A 22,840-nucleotide genomic window follows, 5' to 3' on the forward strand; every position below is an offset into this window, starting at 1 on the left:
TATAAGACTATGTTCGAACTTTATTACACTCCTCATAAAATAGAGCAGTGGGGGGGAAATAGCGGGGGCAATTGTCCGAGATGTCAATCCACGCAAGCAGATACAATCCACATGTTTGCATCATGCCCCTCTTTGGATATATATAAAAAATCTTTGGAACAATTTTTCGCCGATTCTCTGGGGATATACTTAACTTTGACAGATGAAGTTATGATGTTGGGTGTAGTGAGGGCGGGTCTAGATTTTCTTCACCACGAGTTTCTGTACTTAGCTATGACCCTTAGCAGACTATGCATAGCCACACTCTGGAAAGATCCTAACCCCTCAACATTACAGCAATGGATCTCACGCGTACTGGCCATATATATCTTAGAAATGGCCCTATATGAAAAAAGAGGGAGGGAAAAAAATAGAGGCCGGACGGAGGATATGGGCCCCAATAATTGAATGGAAAAGGAGACTGGGAGAGATTTGAGATGAATTAGGGGGACAGTCAGACGCAATTAAGATTATATGATATTTCTTAATGATGGCTTTCTATTCCTTCCGAGATAATTTTTTCCCGTTTTTTAGCCTACCTTACCCAGTCTAAAGCTCTTTGTGTGTTTTTTGTAGAAAAAATGCTTTATTTGTTTTAAACATGATGATAATGCTTTCTGAATTGTAAGATTATTTTTTTTCTCTCTATGTTTCTATTTCTCTGGTAAAGTATTATAAATCTGTAATTCTGATGCTGATGGAAAAATAAAAAATATTCAAAATAATAAAGAATACATCTATTGATGTACTGTATTGGCTGTCTGTTGTGCTGTAGCGCAGCCATGCAATATGTGTTTCTTGTCACACTTAAGGAATATGTAGGATTCGCAAACTGTATTACAAATCCTACATACATAGCCTTTTGCGATTCTGAAATTGCGATTTGCAAAAAATCGCTATTTGAGAATCGCAAAATGACTTTTTGATAGATATGGCTCTTGGTTTTGAAGGACCGCATTTTCAAAAGTGGCCACTTCCACTGGTACCAGACAAATGGGCGTGTTGAATGTCGAGTTCTTGCGTAAATTGGTGTTTGTGATTTCAATGTCACTATCCTCATGGATCTCACCCAAAACGAAGAAATACAGTCTGACTTTACGAAAAAATTGATGAACCTCCTGTTGGAGTTGGAAAAGGTCCCTGCTGTTGGTGGGAAACAAGCCTAGTCCGCGGTTGGTACCATGGTTTCATCAGTCGTGAGTGGGCGTTGAATTAAATTGACTATGAGGCTGGGTCCCTGCTCGGTCCTGGTTGTTATCCTGTCTTTGTCATGCTACTGGTGTTCCCTGGGGAGACTGGAGGACTCCAATGCACCAGTTGCTGTGACCGTCTTCTTCCTCTTGACCGGCAGCTGCCCTACCCTAAAAAAGTCTGGTTTTAAGTGAAGAATGCACTTTCACCTTCATGGAAATCATTAGCATAGATGTATCACAGCCGCCGACTAACACAGTGCAATCCCACTATTCCAGCCATTTGGGAATGTTTGTTTGAGTCACTAATGAATGTGTTCAGCCCCATACTTGTTCCACCTGGGACATACGGTATATGGTCTGTCGTATTTCTGGGTCACACCGTTTAGTGCTTACAAACTAACAATCACAAACATCACACATTGTTGTGCGTGCATTCCTTGTTTTGGTCAGTTTTGCACGTTAGCCTTTTCACTAACTCTGGCTTATGATTGCTCACGTATCGTTTGGCCCGTTTATACTATTTTCAACTACTCTTCACTTTATTCTCTGATTAAACGCCACCTTCTTTATGTACCAGGTTGGGTTGGCTTATGTACCTTTGGCTCAGGGCTCAGGGCCCAGGACAGATGCAGTTAATTTCTTAACTTTTGTTGGTGAGTCTCACATCTTTAATCACTTACTATGTTTTAATAAGTGATTGGAATACATCTATTGATGTACTGTATTGGTTGTCTGTTGTGCTGTAGTGCAGCCATCCGATATGTGATTCTTGTCATAATTTAAATGGCGCAATACGATGTCTCCTTGTTTTACCACAGGTTCCATCTGTGAATCTAATGAACTACAGGATCACTGGTAACTAAAACCGCCATTTCAGTTACTTTCAGCCATTTTTATTGTTATGTTTACTCACTGATTGCAGTAGCTGTTACTTCATCCTGATGAAGGCCATTACACTCTGATAGGTCCCAAGGGTGAACCAAGTTGATCGTCTTCTAATGCAGCTATCTCTATTGTCGGCAGTTACATTACTAGTTATCTGTTTTTAATCCTGTCACAAGTTAGCAGAATAAAGCGTGCCATAGCTAGCCTTGTAGCCAGTTTTAACCACAATTCACTCTAGCACTGCACCTCACCCACAACACACAATGCTCACATAGGGTTTTATAGTGACCCTCTCTTCCAATATAAAACATCCCTGAGCTCCTCCCTCGCTGTGAGATGATTGTAGCCTGCGTTAAGACTAGGTTCTTTAACTGAGGAGGCACCCCTATGATGAAGCATGACACCTTTTGTGTGTGAGTGGAACCATACTTAAAAAGGATCCCCCTCTTGAGCATGGTTGTTACATTCCACATGCCCCTCAGACTTATGTTCTGGACCCGTGAGCTCTTTTGTGATAGGTGACACAAGGTAACCCATTCTATGTAATGTCATGTGAAAAACTGTTTTTGCATGTTTTGGGAACACTATTGTTATGCATTTGAGATGGTGATCATGATTATTTTTGTTACTTCGGCAATATTCTTGATTGCCCCCATTTCACAGACATTTTCATTGCTATGCTTGCAGGTGCACAAGATATCACACATGGTACTGATACAGAAAGAAGTCTGTGCAGGAATTAGCTGTCATCACACCTGAGAATTCTGCTAAGCGCATCTTCTCCTAATACTAAGTCTCAACTGCTAGGGAAGAAGATTGTTTCACAGAAAGACGTTCCTGTCATGAGAGTGGCTAGTGGGGAGGTGATGAAGAAGCCAGTTCCCACCACTTGCATCAAATCCTCATCCTTTTTCAGGAACCGTGAGATTCCTTCTGCACCCTCCTCTGAGATGATAGAGGCTGAGAGGATAACAACTGCATCACCAGCACCAAAAACCTAAAGCCATGTCTCTCAGCACTGCAGTGATTGCAGTCATGAAGAACAGTAAATCTGAAATGGAATTGTCCCTGCAGCAAATTCAATCAATGCAAAAAAAACAGTGATGGACAGAATGCAGACCAATGACATACATTGACCTCTGTAACACAGATCTAGGCCTAAATCCATCGTTTTTTGGCTCACCATGCCATTCCTGACCCTGTGCCCAATGGGAACAGTCCAGCCTGAACTGCCAGGTCAGGTCCTCCCTGGACTGGAAACAAGCATCCTAGGACCGGTTTCAGGGTTTCACCCCTCTTCAGCCAGGATAGCTTGATTCCAGTGGCAAAGAGAGCACGGGACCCAAGTCTGGCCATACCCTTCCCACTCGGGGTAACAAATGCAAAAAGAAGAATTGATGGACAGAATGCAGAACAATGTCATACATTCACCCCAGTACAGAGATCTGTGCCTAAATCCATTGTTTTTTTGCTCACCATGCCATTCCAGTGTGGACCCAGCCATATGCAAAACAGTCTTGACATACCCCGAAACAGGTCCCAGGATGCTTGTTTCCGGTCCAGGGAGGACCTGGCTTGGAGTTTTGTCTGGACTGTTCCCATGAGGCACAGGGTCAAGACTGATTTGCATATGGCTGGGTCCAAACTGGGGTGGCGTAGTGGGCAATAGAAAGTTGGATTTAACACAGATCCCTTGACTGGGGGAGAATGTTGGAATCATTCAGCATTCTGTCCATCATTTGTTGCAGTTACATGCAAATTGAAATAATGCAGGAAAGTTGACTATAGTAAATACAGTCAGCAACAGATCTTCCTGAAGAAGGAACAGAACAAGAGGTTGAGGTTCCCGCTGAACAAGATTCTGTTGAGAAGACTGCTCATCCTCCATAGGCTTCACGATTTCAAGCAAGTAAAATAAACAGTACTCTACCATCTACTCCAAGCCCCCCTTTTGATGATCTTGACATGGACTGGATCCTGGCTGAGAGACAAGGGAAAAGAAAGGTTCCTGAAAACCTTACACATAAAGAAAGTGGTGATTATGATGAAAAGCCAGTGATCACTTGTGTGGGTAGAGGCACATAAGTACGACTCACCTCTATTCAGCCTGCCCAAGGCATGTGATTCCACCAGCACTACCGCTTCCCATATTTGCAAGACCCCAAAAATCTGCAACCACCACCCCCTGCTACAGTAGCAGCACACCCTACAGAAAGGCAAACAACACAACCACAGTTCTGCAGGCTTTGTCACAGTAAGAAAACTCGCCTCCCCAGTATGGGACATCTTTGCGCTTTGCCAGCATGAGGATAACATCACAATATTTTGTTTGCCACAAGAAAGTTTTTAATGATAAGCCAGTTGGGCACTACGCTCCCAGAGGCCAACTGTCCCGTTTGGAAAACAACACTAAACCATGTGGGAATAACACCCATGGAAAGAAGATGCCAGCAGCATCACGTAAAGCATTACTGTAAGCTTCGCCCATAGAGTACAGTCTCCACTGCATCATACTCTGCCTGGCACAATGTACAGCAGGATACAGTGATTGATTTGAATCTGGATTTAATCACAGCCTTTGACACAGTCTTGCAACCCATTCTTGTTACCAAACTAAAATAAGTTGTTATCCCTGGAAACACATTATGACGGTTATCTTCCTTTTTAATGTTTTGGATATTTCTAGTTAACAAAAGGGCATTTTGCTCCAAGATGCATTAAAGTGTGGAGTGCTGTAGGGCTCTTCCCTTAGCACCACACTTTTCAATGTATATGTACGTCCATTATCAAACAGTTTATGCTCTTTTGGCTTCCCTATGTTATCTCACACCGACAATGCTCAGATTCGTATTGTCTCACTGTCTCCCAACAGGAGATCTGACTTCCCAAAAACGAAGCAGTTGCTTTTATGGGGAGAAAACTGAGATCTTGTTAGTTGGAAAGTACCCAAATTTATGGGACCAACTTACCTGGCTTCAAAACTTGGGAGAACGTCCATCCTTCAAACCAGAAATGAAAAGACTGCGTGTCCCTCTGGCAGCCATCTCACTATGGCACTACAAGCTAAAAAAGGTGCAGCAATATGTTTTGGCCTTCTCAGTGCCTTGAGAAAAATTACCAAATAGCTCTCAATGGAGGTACGAAGAATAGTGATACAGGAACTCATACTATAACGCCTTGATTATGGCAATTCTCTGTTTTTAGGCAGTCTACTTTCAGTGACTAACAAGCTGCAGATCATCCAGAATACAGCGGCACAAATACGGCAAGGAGTTCCAAGGTTCCAGTCAGTTCTCCCAGCACTTGCTGCACTGCTCTGGCTGCCAATACACAAAAATTCAAGTCAAGGCATTATGTATTGCTCATCATGCTATACATAAAGCAAACTCACAGATTCTTCATCACCTTTTCAACCCCTACAAGGCCAATAGAAAACTCAGGTCAACTAATTCAGGCCTTCTCACAGTTCCAAGAAGTGAAAGTGCAAGAGGTGGCGGCAACTCTTTTTCCTACCTGGCTTCATAGCTATGATATTCTCTGTAATTCAGTCTGAGATTTAATGATAACTTGTTAAGTTTTAGAAAGCAACTGAAAACGTACTTGTTTACTTAACCCCTTCAATGCGGCGGCTATTCCGCCGCAGTGCTAAGGGGGCGGGGCTGAAGAGCAGCGGGCGCATGCTGGTGACGGAACCGCTCCGTCACCAGCCACGGTTGCGCTGTGCTTATGACGGAGCGGTTCTGTCACGGCCCCGTCCGCTCAATAGAACATTCAGAGCAAGCGCGGAATCCGCGCCGCGCAGGCGTTCCAAGCGGGCCGTGACGGAACCGCTCCGTCATCAGCACAGCGCGACCGCAGCTGATGACGGATTGGTTCCGTCACCAGCAGGGGAGGGGTTAATTGGCCTGGTCTCTAGCGGGATGACTAGAGCTAGGAAGGCTCGGGTAATCATACCCTCAGTTAATTCTGTTATTAATAATAATAATGATAATATTAATAATAACTTACACCTCAAAGCACCCAGGCATCCTATCTACTGCTGGTACCCATGTGTCACTTGTGGAAGTAGTACCATAATAAACACAGCCTACTATTAAAGCTATGTTTACCAAGGAGTCATGTACCACAGGCACCACAAAAAGTCTATTTCTACAGTGGGTAGCTGGCGAAAATGTTAGCGCTTGACCTCCTTAAACAACTGAGGATGATGAGGGTAATTGGTCTGATATCTCGCCAGTGGTTAGCTAATGACAGAGTTTGAGGATGAACCCTCTTTCTAGACTAATAGAGTAGAATTTTGTTGTAAATGAATGCTAAGTAGTCCATATATTTTGGGTTTGGCTTACACTGCCTGTTGTAAATATTAATCTCAAGTAGAGTGGAACAGTGTACATGGCACAGATAATCAATCAAAGAGGACACAACAATTATTTGCCAGGGCTGGCTGCAGTGGCTGAGCTGTGAGAGATGAGAAATACTAAATCAACCTTTGGCTAATCTGTTGGCTTTGAAATGTTGACCGTCTTCCACAATAGAACACTTCTGTTTTCTAAAAACAAGTTAAAGGACAAGAAAGTGTCTTCTATCCCAATCCTTTGTCTCATACACGTGATAGGCTGCCAGTAAATATCTAAAAATTCAGCCATATAATATGTATTGCTTCCACGGACATGACAGACATAGAGGTAAATGAACACCAGACTTGGAAGTGGTACCTTACCTGTACTAATTATTATTAGCAAACAAATTAATTATGCTGTGGTGGTGGGAAAGTCTGATCATTTTAATGTTTGGGGGACCATAACTTTTGTTTGTCATGGTGACTGCCACATTCACGTGATCAAGCCTTTGCAGGTGAAACGCGTTGTGAATAAACAACAGGACACCCTTACGAGTTGATGTTTGTTGTTTCCTGAGAGAACGTTGATTCAAGTGTATATAGAAATTAATTTTGCCAATTTACTCCGCCGGCGTGCGTGCCACTCTTTTATATACATTTTTCTTTCATCACTATCTTACATCCATAAGCTCTAGGTCCTTCTGAGAATAGTAAGTGTATTTACAAAGGCTGAACTAATCCTTAAGTTCTTTGAATTTTACTACTTAATTTTATGGGTCAATCTTTTGTGGCGATATCTTAAAGTTCAGGTGACAATGGCCAGAAGAATGACAATTGCCTATCTGTTTCAAGGGAAAATAAGAGGACTCAAAAAGGAATACCCTGTGAACTGGAGAGGTGCATTGAATTGATTAGGAAAATAGTGGGCCAAAAGGCAAACTCTAATTAAGCGGTTGACTTATGGTCTGCTTGACTGGACAAAGCAAAATTCGATACCTGAGTGATCTGCCTAATACATTAAATCAGTGGTCAGGGATTGGTGGTAGGAGATTGGCTCTTCTCAGTTCTTAGCTATTGGCATACCAATGCATGAATATATGCCCTCTTGCTCCTCAGGTACCATGATGCTTACCTTGACTCTAAAATATTGACATTTTCTTTTTGCATTCCAGAGGACCTCTCCTCCATAGGAAGTATGTTCCATAGCGCTCCAGAATTGCCATTCAGACCCGCACTCAAGACTGAAAATGGCAGAAGTGGAATGCAGATGCATCCGTATATTTATACACAGTATCATTTTTCTTTTGTTATCTATAAATATGTTTTGTGCTGTGTGGGTCCTCCTTATTTTGCAAGCCGAAGTAACAAATCTATTAGATACCTTAAATAACTTGGGAGTCGGGGCTGAAGGACTATTTGCATTTAACTGAACTGAACTGCCATCTTTCTTCCACAGCAACTGTGATGGACTCATCTACTTGATGAATATTGTGTCTAACTAACTCTCACCTTTACCTATTACCCCTTACCCATCCATTTATGAAACCGTTAACCCTCTTCCCACGGGTTGTGGGATCAGTTGAGTTGTGGGTTAATTTCCACCATCAACAGATCTCACACCTGGCGGGGTGTATAGGGTTAAAGTGACTCTAACTGTTAATTTAGGTGGGTACCAAAATGTACATATTTGCCCAAGCCACCCCTCCTACCAGGGATGAAAGGGACATCATAGTGCAGAGACTACAATGTGGGCTGCAGGATAGGTAATTTGCACTGTTTTCCACAATCTATGCCTCGTGTATTCTACTGAAATAACATTCTACTGAGTCCTCCTGACTCTTTTTGAGACTTGAGGGGTTTGTTCTGTTTACTTTAGTGAGTAACTCAGCATTATGATTCTAGTCGTTGTTTTTGTAGGTGGCCTTCAGTTTTGAATTTTCCACTCATTCTGTGTTTTCTTTTATACTAGTTGCTGGCTGAGATGCATTAGTTCACCTCACTAGATTCATCTGGAATAAGACTGATGTGCTTTTGAAAGTCCTGTAATGTAATCTCTGTCAGAACTATTAGTCCACTGCTATTAGCATTAAGAAAGCCTTTTGCAAACCACTGCATTAAGGTATAGGCAGATTATAGGAGAGGTAGCAGATATCACTAAATCTACTAAGGTAAGAAAGGAAGCTCTTGAGAAGGAGGGGTTATTGTTTTTGTTTTATGTTGAGGGATCCCAGTAACGATCACTAGTTACAGAAGGTAGAGCAAGGCAGTAAGTAGTATTCAAATATTGCTGAATCAGAGAGAAGAATGGGTGCTGCTGAGCCTGATCAAGCCATTAAAGGATTAGAGGGTTGTTTATGGTCACTCATATGATTTACAACACTGGTTGCAAGAATGCGTCCTTGACTGGATGAGGTAAGGTAAGTACCCAACTTAACAACAAGTGGCCAAAGAGAGCTCAGGTAGGGAAATACTAAAAACTTGTGGGAGGGAGATTGACGCAGCATGAGAACTGGTTTGTTATATGACAGGTGTGAAGAACCACTTCTATCATCACTGCATTGGCAGCACTTCCTCTTTAACTGTTTGTGATGCTACTCTAAATAGTGATACAAAGACAGATATTCATGATAAGAATTAAAACCATTTATTTAACAAAACGTTATACAATTCCCACCCACTCCTCACACAATAGGCCCACCTCCTCAACCAAATGCAATATCCCCGATTGTCCCTTCCACCATCCCCTCAGGCAACCGGCCCAAGTACTCACCCAAAGCAGTCCATGAAAACAAACTCCCCTGTCCTCACCAGTCCCACTCCTCCCTATAAAAAATAGGCCTCAACAACCTCCACCTGAAAAGGCAGCCCTGATGGCCATGCATGATATCCTCCAGGTCCTGTGCAATTTGCTGAAGAAGGACAGAATTAGTGGTGGTGGTGGTGGTGGTGGTGGTGCTTAAGGGAGTGGCTAGGGTGATGGTAGACCTCTGCTGCCTGCGGTGTTGTTGCTGATGTCTGTCTAGCTGGTGGTCAGACGCAGCAGTGGCTTCTTCCTCCTCGTCCTTCAGCCCCACCAACCAGCGATACTCCGCAAGAGTTGCCTCTATTTTCAGGAGCCGTAGCATAGCGGCTGTCTCCCACTGGGAGTGGCATCTGGGGAAAGTACTCTGGCAGGAGTAGCTAGATGGTCCAAAGAAAAAAGAAAAGAAGAACATGAATTGTAGTACTGAATGTGAAAAATGTTTGTCTGTTGTACAGTTCTGCAGAATTGCTGTTCCCATAGAGCCATTGGATTTTTTGCATGTGTTTCTTAGTTAGAGTGCAACATTTTTCCCATATAAACATCCCATAATGGAGAAGCAGTGCGTAGTATGAATCAATCCATGATCAACACCATATTCAAAAATAGATTTTTATTTTTAAAGGATGAAAACTTAAGAGGATTTCATGTGGTGACACTTGCAGCACATGCCTAATGTGTGTTAATTAATTAATGAGATGCTAAATATTAAGCATATATTGTAATTGATGAATATGGCACATTAAATTAATGCTTCACAATTTACCTGACTATAATGTCCAACATTAATGGAGACATCCAGGTGGGGAGCATAATTTTGGGGGACTGCTTGTTGCATGTCATCATACATTTCTATGGCTCTTCTCTGATTCTTCCCTCTCCCTCCTGGGTGCCACCTTGAGTCTGTCTCCAGATTGAGTTCCACTCTAAACTCTCTACCCAAAATAATACTCTACAAACACTTTTTAGATCAAGCCTAGCGTTGTAGCGAATGTGCTGCTCGCTTTGCGAGGCATGTAGTATTAAGTATAGTGTGGAAGCTTTGTGGAAGCTCCACCCACTCTCCACCCATCTTTTTCATTGGCCTAGGTCCTGAATGCTGCCTTCCAATAGGTTTTAGGCTTGTTAGTCCCTCCTCATTACAGCCATGGTGTCATTTGTATCCTTCCATGACTACTGGCCCCTTTACTTCAAACACTATTTTCTTCTTGTGCCCCCCTCCCGGAGTCCATGGCTTCCTGCCACCCCACGCGTCCTACCCATTGATCATGCCTTGTTGCCTGCCCACACTCCCATTTCCAATGCAATAGGTCATGTGTAAATGCGAGTCTTATATTGCAAATGCTTGTTTTTCTGGCTAGAACTCATGCATTAATGCCTGTGCTCTTTCTATGGTTGTGCGTTTTTGTCTACTCGGCTTCTGTCTCATGTGCATCTGCTTAGTGTTGTCGACCCGCCCCCCTTTCTTGCACGTGTTCAGTTGTGCCGGGCAGTCATTACAGGCTGGTCCGCTGGGTGACGCTGCCCTCAGCAGGACTTCAGAGTAGCCGAGGGCGGAAAGAACGGGCCGGCTTTCGGGCCTGAAATCAAGTACTGTGAGTACTGGCAAATTTTGGGGGTGACCCCCGGGGCCCCTACTCCTCCCGGTCCGCCTCCTCCTCTCCGTTGGAAATGGGAGCTGTTCCCGGGCCACAATCGTTTCTGTGGGGGTCGACTGATGCTGGTCCGTCACAGCAGGGTGATTGTGCTAACTCTAGTGCTCATCCTCAGCACAAGCAGCCTCTTCGAGTGAGAGTCATGGGCAGGGGCGGACTGGCAAGGCGGGCATTCGGGCATGGGCCGAAGGGCCGGTGCCTCAGTGCCCTCTGTGGGCCGTTTTTTCTCCCCTGTCCCAGTACACAGAGAGTGGACTAGGAAAGGGGAGAAAAAAAAACGGCCCACAGAGTGCACGGAGACAGACAGAGAAAATGAAAGCAGCCTCGCTGTGCGGCCGGACAGCGATTGTCAGCTGTGGCCTCTCCTTCACCCCTGCCCTGCCAAGCAACCAAGCTGAGGCTGGGCTGGGGAGGGGTGATTGTTTGCAAGAATCGGCCTCCCTGGGGGCCAGGTGTTTCTCAGGCCTTTGAGATATTTTCACCTCGGCCCCCCTGGGGAACTTGCAGCCTAGAAACAGTGTTAGTCTTAGCACTTCGCCCACAGCCCTTCACATTCAGGGCATAGTAGACGAGGAAGAATGGGTCTTGCTGTGGGGGCCAGGTGATGTTTGGAATTTTTTTATTTTATTTATTTATTTATGCGATTTAATATAGCGCAGACTTTGCCCGAAGGTGTCAGAGCGCTTCATACAAGGAACAGCAATAATACATTAGGAGAAAAATTACAAGTGGGCAAATTACAAAAGCAAACGTTAAGTTACATGAATCAAAAGTGACAATAGTGAGCAACCAAAATACATGAGGTAGCAATCGGTACATTACAGGAGGAAAAAGTGATATGTGTGCAGGTTACAAAAGCGTACAAAGTACAAGTAGAGGTATAATACTGCAATAAATGGCAGACACTCCAGCACAAGAACAAACGTTATGTAGGCAATGGTGGCACTTGTGCAAGTATCTAAAGCAAACAAAAGTGAGAGGTAGCATACAGTGTGATACCAGAGAAAAGTGACATGTGCAAGTTACAAAAGGGTACCATACACAGGTACAAGGGTAATACTACAGTAAATGGTAAACACTCAAACTGCCAGAACACACTGGGAAGGCACTTCCCATGCACCAGCTTCACCTCAGTCTCCCCCCTGGCTACCTGGCTACCTTGGATGACCCAGAAAGCTGTGTTTTGTGCTCCCCTGCCAGGACATTTTCCCGAGGCCTGGAGGGCTGATTAATTTACTAATTGCAGGGACCTTACCTTTGTTCATGTGCTCCTGGGCTAAAGGTCTGGGGAGGGCTAAGTAGGTTAGTAATAGCAGGGGCTTTGCTGCTTTTCAGGTGCTCCTGTGCTGGAGGGCTGGAATAATTTTGTGACAGAAAGGGGCCTTGCTATTTTTTTTAGTTGCTCAGCATGTAGGCCATTGGCACCTTGGCCCTGTGTCCTGTGCAAGAACAGTATCCTCCCACTTTCATTCCTTGTCTGTGCAAATAGTGTTTCATGAAAGGGTGCGCCCCTTGAATGTGGGCCACGCCCCTTATATATGGGCCACGTCTCTTGAATGTGGGCCACTTTTTTCGTCAGTGCCCGGGCCGAATTGTGATCCCAATCCGACCCTGGTCATGGGTGATGGTTGGGTCGGGTGGGGACAGACTTGGGGCAAGACGGAAAGGCCAGAAGGGAATCTGTAGCAGTATGGTACATGAGCCAGGAAGAGAAAGAGGGACGGATACAAACCAGACCCCTAGGTACTTGGGAGGAGAATGGAGATAGTAGTCAGACTGTCAAGACACGAAGAGAGACATTTGAAAGAGTATGCGTGGTTGTGAGTGCATGTATGGGGGTAGGGTATAACAGTTAAAGAGAATGGAGAGGGTAGTGTGAAAGGGTGGTGAAGGAGCCATGGAAGCCAGGGGAGCAGGATGCTGCTGAACAAGCACCATGAGAGGACGCAGGTAGGAGTGCTATGAGTAAGCTGACATGCTGTATGGATAGACGTACACATAAGCATTTTCACTTGGAACCTTTAAATGCGCTTTGTCATAACGAGCATCCTGCCCCACTACCGGCCGAACAATCGGGTGAATTCAGTCAGTAGTAGTTAAGGCGGCCAAAGTTTTTTTTCTGTCTAGTTTGTCTTTTTACCCACGCTGAATTTCTGCAGAACGGAGGTGTCCTGCATTTGGCCTTTCATACGCGAAGTGGAGGATTAGAGCTTTCCGACGAAACATCTGTCATGGCTGCCAGTGTCCAACTCTCACGCCTTCATTATGAAATTAGCTATAGAGGAGTGCACCTCCTGCTGCTGAGAGGGAGGACCGGCTGCACATGAGGCGCCCTGCACAGTGCAGCTGTAGGAGCCCGGTCAGCTGTAGATATAGAAAAGTCGAATGCAGCTTCCTGCCATTAAACTGCTTTGGACATGAGAATGAAAACCATGGAGGATACATGTACTAGGAACATACTTTTGGTGTTTCATCTGTTAAGCCTGTTTCAAAGTGACCGCATTTTGTAAGATTGTAAGAGACACAACGAGATCGTTTGTCTCATATCATCCGGTTTTATAGTATTGTGCGTGAGACCGCAACAAGCACCTAACCTCTTCCAAAGATGAAACATTTATTACCATATTGCATTTCAGTTAATTTTACTGAGACTTAGCGCTGCTCTCCATCCAAAGGTAATATCAAGATCAGTTTTTATAACCACACAGTGATCCATTCCTGTTTTTTTAGTAACTTTTTTTATTGGTTTTGCGTATTTAATAAACTTAGGAGCTTCTCCCAATCCTTGTCTTACACCTGTTGATGCTTGTATTATAAAACAGGGGGGCTTTGTGTCTTTTTTGCCCCAACCCCTTTTATTAGTTTATATGTCCTATAAATTGATTCACGTTCTTCGACTTAAATTGAGGATTATGCCAGAAAGGCACTGCATCTCATCTTTTATTGTAGTATTCATCTAGTTTCAATTTCTCGAGAATGTGTACTAGTGAGTCGGGTGTTGTGTCCTGCAGTGGGGGAGTGATTGCCCTAGGGGTAACAATCTGGGACCTACACTCCGGGGCATCTAGGTCTGACTAGGCCTGACACATGGCCCTAGAAATAACTTAGACGGACACTGGGAATAACTTGGTGATTCGGCCTGCGCGCATCAGAATGCCTGCATGCGTGCAAAACCTCTTTTTATTATAGAGAGTCACATGACTGGCACGCTACACGCCCACAGCGTCGGGGGCGTGCCTCCGGGGACACAACATTCCTCCTAAAACAAGGAAAAAACGAAGAACAGCAAAACTCAAATATTTTCAACCAGTCTCATATAACATTTTTCTGTGGACACATTCAGTAGGACCAGTCTTACGTGAAATGATCGCGTAGCCGGCAGGAGGGGGTGGGATTACTTCTCAGCCGTTGCTGCGACCCCCTTTGACTCAGCATTTCCGCTCCCGCGGCTGGCTCTGGCGCCTCTCTGTCGGCCCCCTCCGGATCTGGAGCCTCCTCGAGGGCCTCCGCGTCACCTCCCACTTGTTCACTCGCTACTCTCAGATCGCTACTTAGACTGACCCCGTGACTGGGTGTTGACTCAGCACTGGATGTGTTAGTTGCAGTTTCAGTTCTGTTAGCACGCCTTGGAGGTTCAGATTCTGTAGCCGTCGAATAGAAATGTTTGAAGTGAGATACATTGCGAGTTACTGTCTCTCGTCCACGGATCACAGTGAGACGGGTGCCCTTCACTCCGATCACTCGCCACGGTCCTTTCTCATAGTTGAGCCTGATCTTGCCACTAGTTGTTCGGTTGCGAAGAAGCACCGCATCTCCCTGTTTGAACTGGGGTATTACCGCCCGTCTTTTCTGGCTGATCTTAGCGAATGCAGTCCTTCTTTTCTTCGCGATGCTCTCCTCATTCACCACCTCAGGTGACCACTGTGGGTGATGAGGAATGGAGTCAACCACCACCCGTCCTAGGAGAAGATGTGCTGGGGCTACCCCCGTTGTGGAGTGCGGGGTCTGGCGGTAACTTCGGAGAAAAGTGAAGATGGCCATTTCCACGGACTGTCCCTTATCATGAGCAATGCGGATGACTTTATTTAGAGTTCTCATAAACCTCTCGGCCTCTCCATTGGCTTGAGGCCAACTGGGCGTTATGCGTCGGTGACGGATTCCCAGAGATGACAGATAGGTGGCCAGGTCTTGTCCTTGGAATGGGGGCCCGTTGTCCGTGCGGAGTTCCCTCATGGCTCCGTGAGTGGCAATGATTTTCTCCATTTTCGGGATCACACAGTCTGCGCTTGTGCTTGCCACAATTTCTACTTCTGGGTATTTTGAGTGGTCGTCTATCATCACCAGCGTGTGTCTTCCATCCGGGAGACTACCAAAGTCCATGCTGACCCGCTCCCAGGGTCTTTGGGGTCGGGGCTCTACGATGATGGGGGCCTCCCGGGGAGCATCTCCCGTGACCTGGCAAGCAGCACACGACCTCACCATGTTCTCCACCATGTCGTCCATGAGGGGACACCACACTTTAGTTCGCAGCCAGGCTTTGGTTTTGACCATCCCCTGGTGACCCACGTGTGCTAGTTGTATCACCTGACTTGTGAGGGCCGTGGGTATTACCAGGCGATGTCCCTGCAGTAGACATCCTGCATTGTCCTCATTGAGCTCCTCTCTGACGTGGTACAGGCTCTCCATGACTTTTTGAGCCTCTGGGGTGAGCACCTTCCAGCTCTCCTTGGCCTTGTGCCAGTTTGCCGTCCGGAGTATGTTCTTGGTTCGCTGTATGCAGTCATCTTGGGCTGTGGCATTTGCAATGTCCTCCAGAGAGATGGGGCGCGGGCATGACCTTGCCACTACCCACTTTACATACGCTTCCGTTTCCTCCGCCTCATCCATTTCCTCCGGAGTGGCTGGCCTGGGATGGCGAGATAGATAGTCTGCCGGATTCTTTGCTCCAGGTTGGTACCCGATGTTGCAGTTATATTCCTGCAGTTGCAGTAGCCACTTTTCGATTTGTGGGGGCGGCTTTGATGAAGTCCCTGAGAACAGAGCCACCAGCGGCTTGTGGTCAGTTACCACCGTGAACGGTTTCCCATAGACATACAGGTGAAAGTGCCGACATCCCCAATGAATTGCAATTGCTTCCTTCTCAATTTGTGAGTACCTCTGTTCTGTGTCCGTGAGGGACCTACTAGCGAATGCAACCGGAGTCCAATCTATTTCATCCCTCAGCCTTTGCATTAGCACTGCTCCCAGCCCTGCCGGTCCGGCATCCACTGCTATGAGAGTGGCATTTCGAGGGTCAAAGAACGCCAGTGTGGTGTTACTGGAGAGGGAGGCCTTGATGTCCTGGAAGGCTTTCTCTTGCTCCGATCCCCAGGTCCACGGTGTGGAGTCTTTTGTGAGCTCACGCAGCGGAAGAGTCAGGTTGGCCAGGTCTTTGATGAAACGGCCGCAGTAGTTCACCATGCCAAGAAAACTCCTGACTTCTGTGACTGTCGTGGGTGGTGATGCGTCCTTGATGTCTTTTACTTTGTCAGGGTCCGGGTTGACACCATCAGCCGAGAAAACATATCCGAAGAACCCTATCTTGGTTCGCAAGAATTCGCACTTGTCTCGGTGGAGTGTGAGCCCCGCACTTCGGAGCCTGCGAAATACTTACGTCAAGCGTTGATTGTGTTCCGGAATGGTGCAAGCATGTACCATTATATCGTCGCTGACGTTTATCACCCCGGGAATGTCGGCAATGAGCTCCTGAATAACATTTTGAAACACTTCAGCCGCACTGGAGACCCCAAAACTGAGCCTGGTGTATCGGCGGAGCCCAATGTGTGTGGAGAAGGTGGTAATGTTCCTTGACTCTTTGTCCAACACCAGCTGATGGTATCCTGCACGGAGATCTAGCTTTGAAAACCAGCAGGCCCCAGCCATTTCCCCAATTAGGTCATCTATTGTGGGTGTGATGTGGCGCTCCCATTTGATGGCGGTGTTTGGGAGGCGCATGTCCACGCAAATCCGGACCGCTCCTGGCTGTTTCGGTTTTCGGGTGACCACAATGGGCGAGACCCAGGGGGTGGGGCCTGAGACCTTCTCGATGATTCCGGCTGCTTCCAGTTTGTGTAGCTCTTCTTCCACTAGCGGCCGAAGATGGAATGCAATGCGACGGTGTCGCAGTGCCACTGGTTGTACTGTGGGGTCCACGTGTAAGTGTATTTCTCGACCCTTGAAGCATCCGATGCCTTCAAATAGGTCTGGGAAGTCCATGAGTAGTTGTTGCACCAACTCTTAGTGGACTCCAAAAGCAAATGTGACCACTCCCAAGTCTTTGGCTGTCCTGCAGCTCAGTAGCATGCCTTGTCCTTCTTCCGACACGAAGATGTTGGCTCTTGTGACTTTGTCTCCATGGCGGACCGCCGCTCGGAATTTTCCGCGGATCCGGAGTGGAACGTCTTGTCCGTAGGCAAACACAGTGATTGGGGTGGGGCTAAGAGTTGGAGGTGTAGTCATGTTTCTATAGAGTGAAGCGCTCATAAGATTTATGGACACACCCGTGTCCACCACCGCCATGATCTCCTGGTCCGCCACATGGATGGAGCATTGAGGCAGAGTTCTGGTACGCCGTGTGGCAGTGCCAATCATGTGCACTTTGTGCACGGCGCGCTCCTCCTCTTCATCATCATCCATGTTGCTGTTGCTTGGCTCACCTTCATCCACAGTCTGCACGGCTTGGCGTGGTTTGCGGAACCTTTTCGAGCGGCACACCTTCTCGAAGTGGTTCATCTTGCCACATCCGGAGCATCGTTTGCCTCGTGCCGGGCATTCTGGCGCCAGGTGACGCGGACCTCCGCAGTATCCACATGAGTGGCCGGATGCCCCCCCTTGTGTGGGTGTCGTTCTTTTGTGCCACTTGGATGGTGTCTGGACCTGTAGCTTATTGACCGGTTCCACCTTCACCGTAGCTTGTAGTGCAGCCTCCATGTGTGCCGCCTTGGCTTTGGAGAGCTCTTTCGTGCGGCCGAGGGTGAGGATGTCGGGCAGTGGCTTCCCCGACTCTTCCAGAATTCTCTCCCTCAGTTTGGCAGAGGCGCAGCCCTGTATGATTTGTCCCTGGATTTCCTCTGTAATATCTTGGAACCCACACGTTAAGGCCAGCTTCTTGAGTCTGGTATGGTATGCGTCTAACGACTCTTCCGGCAGTTGCCGGGCCTGTCGGAACACAAAGCGTTCGTAGTCCTGATTCGCCATGGGCTCAAAGTGTGCATTGAGGGCATTGATCAGTGTGTGATGAGTCTTGGGAGTCGCCTCTGTGAGGGTCCGGGCAATGGAGTGAATGTCCTTGCCGCCAAGGTGGAGGACCATGGCGCGTTTTTGTTCCTTGTGGACCTTTGTGGTTTCGAAGATTAGGAGCCTGTCCACCCATTCCTTCCATTTCGGGGCAAGCGTCGAGGGTGCACCCTCCACCACAAACGGTTCGATGGGCGGAATGGTAGCCATCGCCCAGGACGCGCTTGATCAGGCTCGTGTCCGACCGGGGTGACACCAGAGGTGGTGCACGAGGGAAGTTGCTGGTGCCTTTGTTCTTGTGTGGGCGAGTTAGTGCCCTCGAGCAGACTGGCCGGAGGCCGCGGCGTACGCCTCAGTGAGGTCAGAAGAGCGCGTGCGACCGGCGCTCTGGCCTCAGGCAAGAGTGGTGCTCCTCGAGACAGGTGGGCGCCACGTCCCCTCGAGCAGCCAGGCAGCACCGGGCGCCTTCCTGATCGCCGAGCTAGGCGGGTCGAGGTGCGTTTCACGCACGTGCCGTGGGGCCCTGTGCAGCACCAGCCGGGGAGGCCCTGCGGGAGGAGTTCAGCACACGGCCACTCGTGCCACGATGCGCTGCAGTTCAGCACCGGGCGGCGCGGCGCGGCTCACCTTCAAAATGCCAGGGGTGGACGTCTTCTCTCCAAACGCAGTGAGAGGGGGCGTGTGCAAAGGCAAGGCACGAGCACCACGAGCCACAGGCACGGCTCGCAGCCGCCTCCCGAAAAGGTGGGCACACACACACCCCGAGCGAGGAGTCGGCAACCACCCTCGTCGCCAATTGTTGTGTCCTGCAGTGGGGGAGTGATTGCCCTAGGGGTAACAATCTGGGACCTACACTCCGGGGCATCTAGGTCTGACTAGGCCTGACACGTTGCCCTAGAAAAAACTTAGACGGACACTGGGAATAACTTGGTGATTCGGCCTGCGCGCATCAGAATGCCTGCGTGCGTGCAAAACCTCTTTTTATTATAGGGAGTCACATGACTGGCACGCTACACGCCCACGGCGTCGGGGGCGTGCCTCCGGGGACACAACAGCGGGATCGGCATCGGCCTCGCCAATGGTGTGTCGTGCCAGCCCGATGACCACAGGGGTGGGTTAGTCACGCAGAATATGACCCAACAAGTCTGTCCCGACTTCAAATTGGTCAGGGGCAGAGGTGTGTGCCCCAGAAGTGATTACAATCACTTCTGGGTTGCGTGTTTGTCCAACACTAGGCCGGTTAGAACCGGCCTGGCATTGTAACTCAGTGAGGAATAAAAGGCTGGGGGGCGGAAAAATCTGCCTCTTGGCTCGGCGCTCCCACAGCCCGCCTTTAGCTCATACCAGCCTCGCTAGGAGGCTGTTCTTTAATTTTTATTTGTGTTTTACAGGTCGAGGAGATCGGGAAAGCCAAGTGATCACCGCGGCGTCGCTGGAGGATGGTATTTTGCCCATTTTACTTGGGTTTATCGAGCCAACTTTGTGGAGGGTTTTCGGTCAAGCAAGAAACAAGGCGTCTCTGCACTGCGCTGGGGAGTGAACAAGCGGTCGGAGTTGCGGAGGACCGAGCCGGAGGTTTTCAACAGTTACCGGTGCCAATATCAGGGAGCAGTCTGAGGCGGCCTGCAGCGCTGTTGCAGTGCGCGTCTCGTCCGGTTGTGGGACAGCGGCCAGGATCGGCAAGGAGTATTGGAGCACTTGCAAGGGTTTAACAGCTGTGTGGGCGGCAGGGGTGTACAGGGTATCATTTGGGGCACTGTACAGTGTGATGAGGGGTAATGTATTACGTAACTCAAATTCTTGCCGTTTTTTGATTAAGGCTAAAAATCTCCCAGTTTTTAATGAGGTACATTGGGGCTTGGAAGAAGCTGGCTCATTGTTGGGGCTGTTTTTTGTAAGGGTGGTGGTTTTGTGCTGATGCTCAGCTGTGCGCAATGACAGTGGGCAGGTGGTACAGTACAATATTTATGTTATCAGTGCAGATAGTGCTTAAAACACCAAAGTAGTTTTGTTCCCATAAGTAGTTATAACCTGTGTGGTGTTGGGTAGACAGAGCACTCACCAGCAAAAGGGCAAAGGGGTTAAAGCTTGATGATTTAAGCATTACAGCAGTCTTTTCAGCCTCAAGGAGAGGCTTTGCTTGATCTTTTTTTTATGATTCCAGGAGCAAGAGTAATTTGTGGGCATGTGCAGAATAATTGTGGGGAATTTTGAAAAATACTATGGAGATCTTAGTACAAAAGGTGACCAGGTTGGGTACTCAGACAGGCTTGCATTCCAGCGCTTCCAGGGGCCACACAGGTTTGAGAATACTCCCTGACCCACTGGATTAGCTGGTGTGGAGTGGCTCTCTTTGCTCGGGTGCTTGTGGCCTGTTGCGTACCTCCTACGTGTGTAAGGTAAGGGCTTGGACAGTGTTCCAGGCCATTGAGGTGCAGTGTAGGGTGTCAGACAAATGTGTAACATAATTCTGGTAAGTATTGTAACAGTGTTGTTGAAGGGATAATGTCCAGTAAGGCGAAACGATGCCAGAAGCCATCTCGCATGGAGAGGCTGATGCAAACCATGATACGAAAAATGGTGAATAATGAGGATATATTAAGGAAGGTTGATGACATGAGGGTGGCTCTGGCAGACCTCAGGGATAAAATGGAAGGGCAGGAAGGGGTAGAAGAGAGACCGAGGCGCACTATTGTGGCCAGAAGCGGTCCCCCCCCCCTTAAAAAAAGAGTGGAGCCAGGAAAGGGGCGGCAAATTTACTTATTAAAAAAGTATCTCCTGTACCAACGCCTTACCCTAGGGACATAGGAGAGGAACCAGGTTCATCTGGGGTTGGTGGGTGGACAACACCAGGGGAGAGTTACCCTCAGGCTCCGGTGGCCCCCATAGGGGGTGCTCCCATGGATATAGCCCTCAGGCCCCAGTTGCTCCTGTGGGTGGGGCTTCCATTGACATTAGCCCGCAGGCCCCTGTTACCCCTAAGGAGGGAATTCCAAGTGTCAGTGGTCCAATTCCTCAGGATTTAGTGTCCAACCTGGCAGTGGTTCTCCCTGTGTTGGGGAAAGTGGGTAACTGGTCTCCAGCAGCTGGGACATCTGTTAGTGGTAAGGATTTGCTTGCAAAAGCCAGGCAGATAGTGGCTCAGCTGGACAAGGGTCCTGGGGACAAGCCAGGGGAGAGCTGGGTTCACCATTCCCTGTCATCCCCGTGGGTGGATTCACCCCGGTTGCGAAAAGCCAAGAGCTGCCAGAAAACAATTGTGTGTGGACGTGGCAAAGGAGAGGTGGACAGAGCAAGCTGGGGCGGCTCCATTAGGTAAGCAACAGACACTGCCGTTGTTAGGTGTGGGGGAGGTTCGCACTCCTAAGGAACACTTGGCTAGACATGTCACACAAGAGGTGAAGGAACAAATCTGGAAAGGGTGCTATATCAGTATGTTTTCAGTATGTTTTCTTTGTTGCGGGTTGAGACAGAACAGAAGTAGGCCAAGATGAAAAAAGACTGGATGCTCCCAAGGGAATGAGCAATGAATTGCAAAAGTAGAGGATTGAGGAGAATCTACATAACTGGGTCAGAGGCTACTCAATTTACATGGCAATCATAGCAGAACGTTTTCCCAATATGCAAGCAGAAATGGCATGATACAAGAGCAGAATCACTGGGGCCCATGACAAGTATGGAAGGTGTATGACAAAGATTTCAGGAGGGCAAAGGCGTCTGATCCCTTACTCTCTTGGAATCAAATAGATATGATCGCCTGGTTAGACCAATTTGGTAGTGGGTCACAAGACAGTCTCAAGGCCAAGCCATTACAGTCCTTTCGGCCACACCCCCCTGAGGGTTCCTTGGCTAGTTCCAGCAGTGGGGGAGGGAGGAAAGGGACATGTTGGGACTTTAACAGGTGCACATGTACTAGACCCACAGGCATTTGTAAGTTTAAACACGCATGCTCTTTCTGTGGCAATACATCACACCCTGAGTCCAGGTGTTACAAAAAGTCAAAGGATAAAGGGTGAAAGAAACCAGAGTAAAACTCTTACGCCACAGTCTGTATGCCCACCCATTAGGATGATGGCATTGACACCATGGTTAAACAGATACCAATTGCCAAATTGTTGCCAGATGGTTTCAGGTATGGTTTTAGGATTCATGCACCAGAATATGTTGGGACCGCAGAATGCAAGAACCAGCTCTCTATAAGGAATAACCCCGTGTGGCGGCAACTAAAATTGAAAAGGAGTTGCGCTTGGGCCTTTTGAATGCATCCCAGTGAAGTATTTTGTCTGCTCTCCTTTAGGTGTGGAACTAACCAAGCCGTGAGGTGAACGGCCAGCGCGTCCAGTGTGTCGAGGCCCCTAGCCAGCGCTACCGGGGGACACAAGAACTACGTTACCCAGGTGCCCCGGCGGCAGGAGTGATGCTGCACGAGCGCCCGAAGGCGCCATAAAGACCGGAGCGGCCAGAGCTCCCTGGGGGAACTAACCAAGCCGTGAGGTGAACGGCCAGCGCGTCCAGTGTGTCGAGGCCCCGAGCGCACCTGCACCGCCGTGAGGGAAACGGCCAGCGCTACCGGGGGACACAAGAACTACGTTACCCAAGTGCCCCGGCGGTGGGAGTGACGCTGCACGAGCGCCCGAAGGCGCCATAAAGACCG

This window comes from Lissotriton vulgaris, chromosome 4_1 (genome assembly GCF_964263255.1).
Source record: "Lissotriton vulgaris chromosome 4_1, aLisVul1.2, whole genome shotgun sequence".
Lineage (NCBI taxonomy): Eukaryota > Metazoa > Chordata > Amphibia > Caudata > Salamandridae > Lissotriton > Lissotriton vulgaris.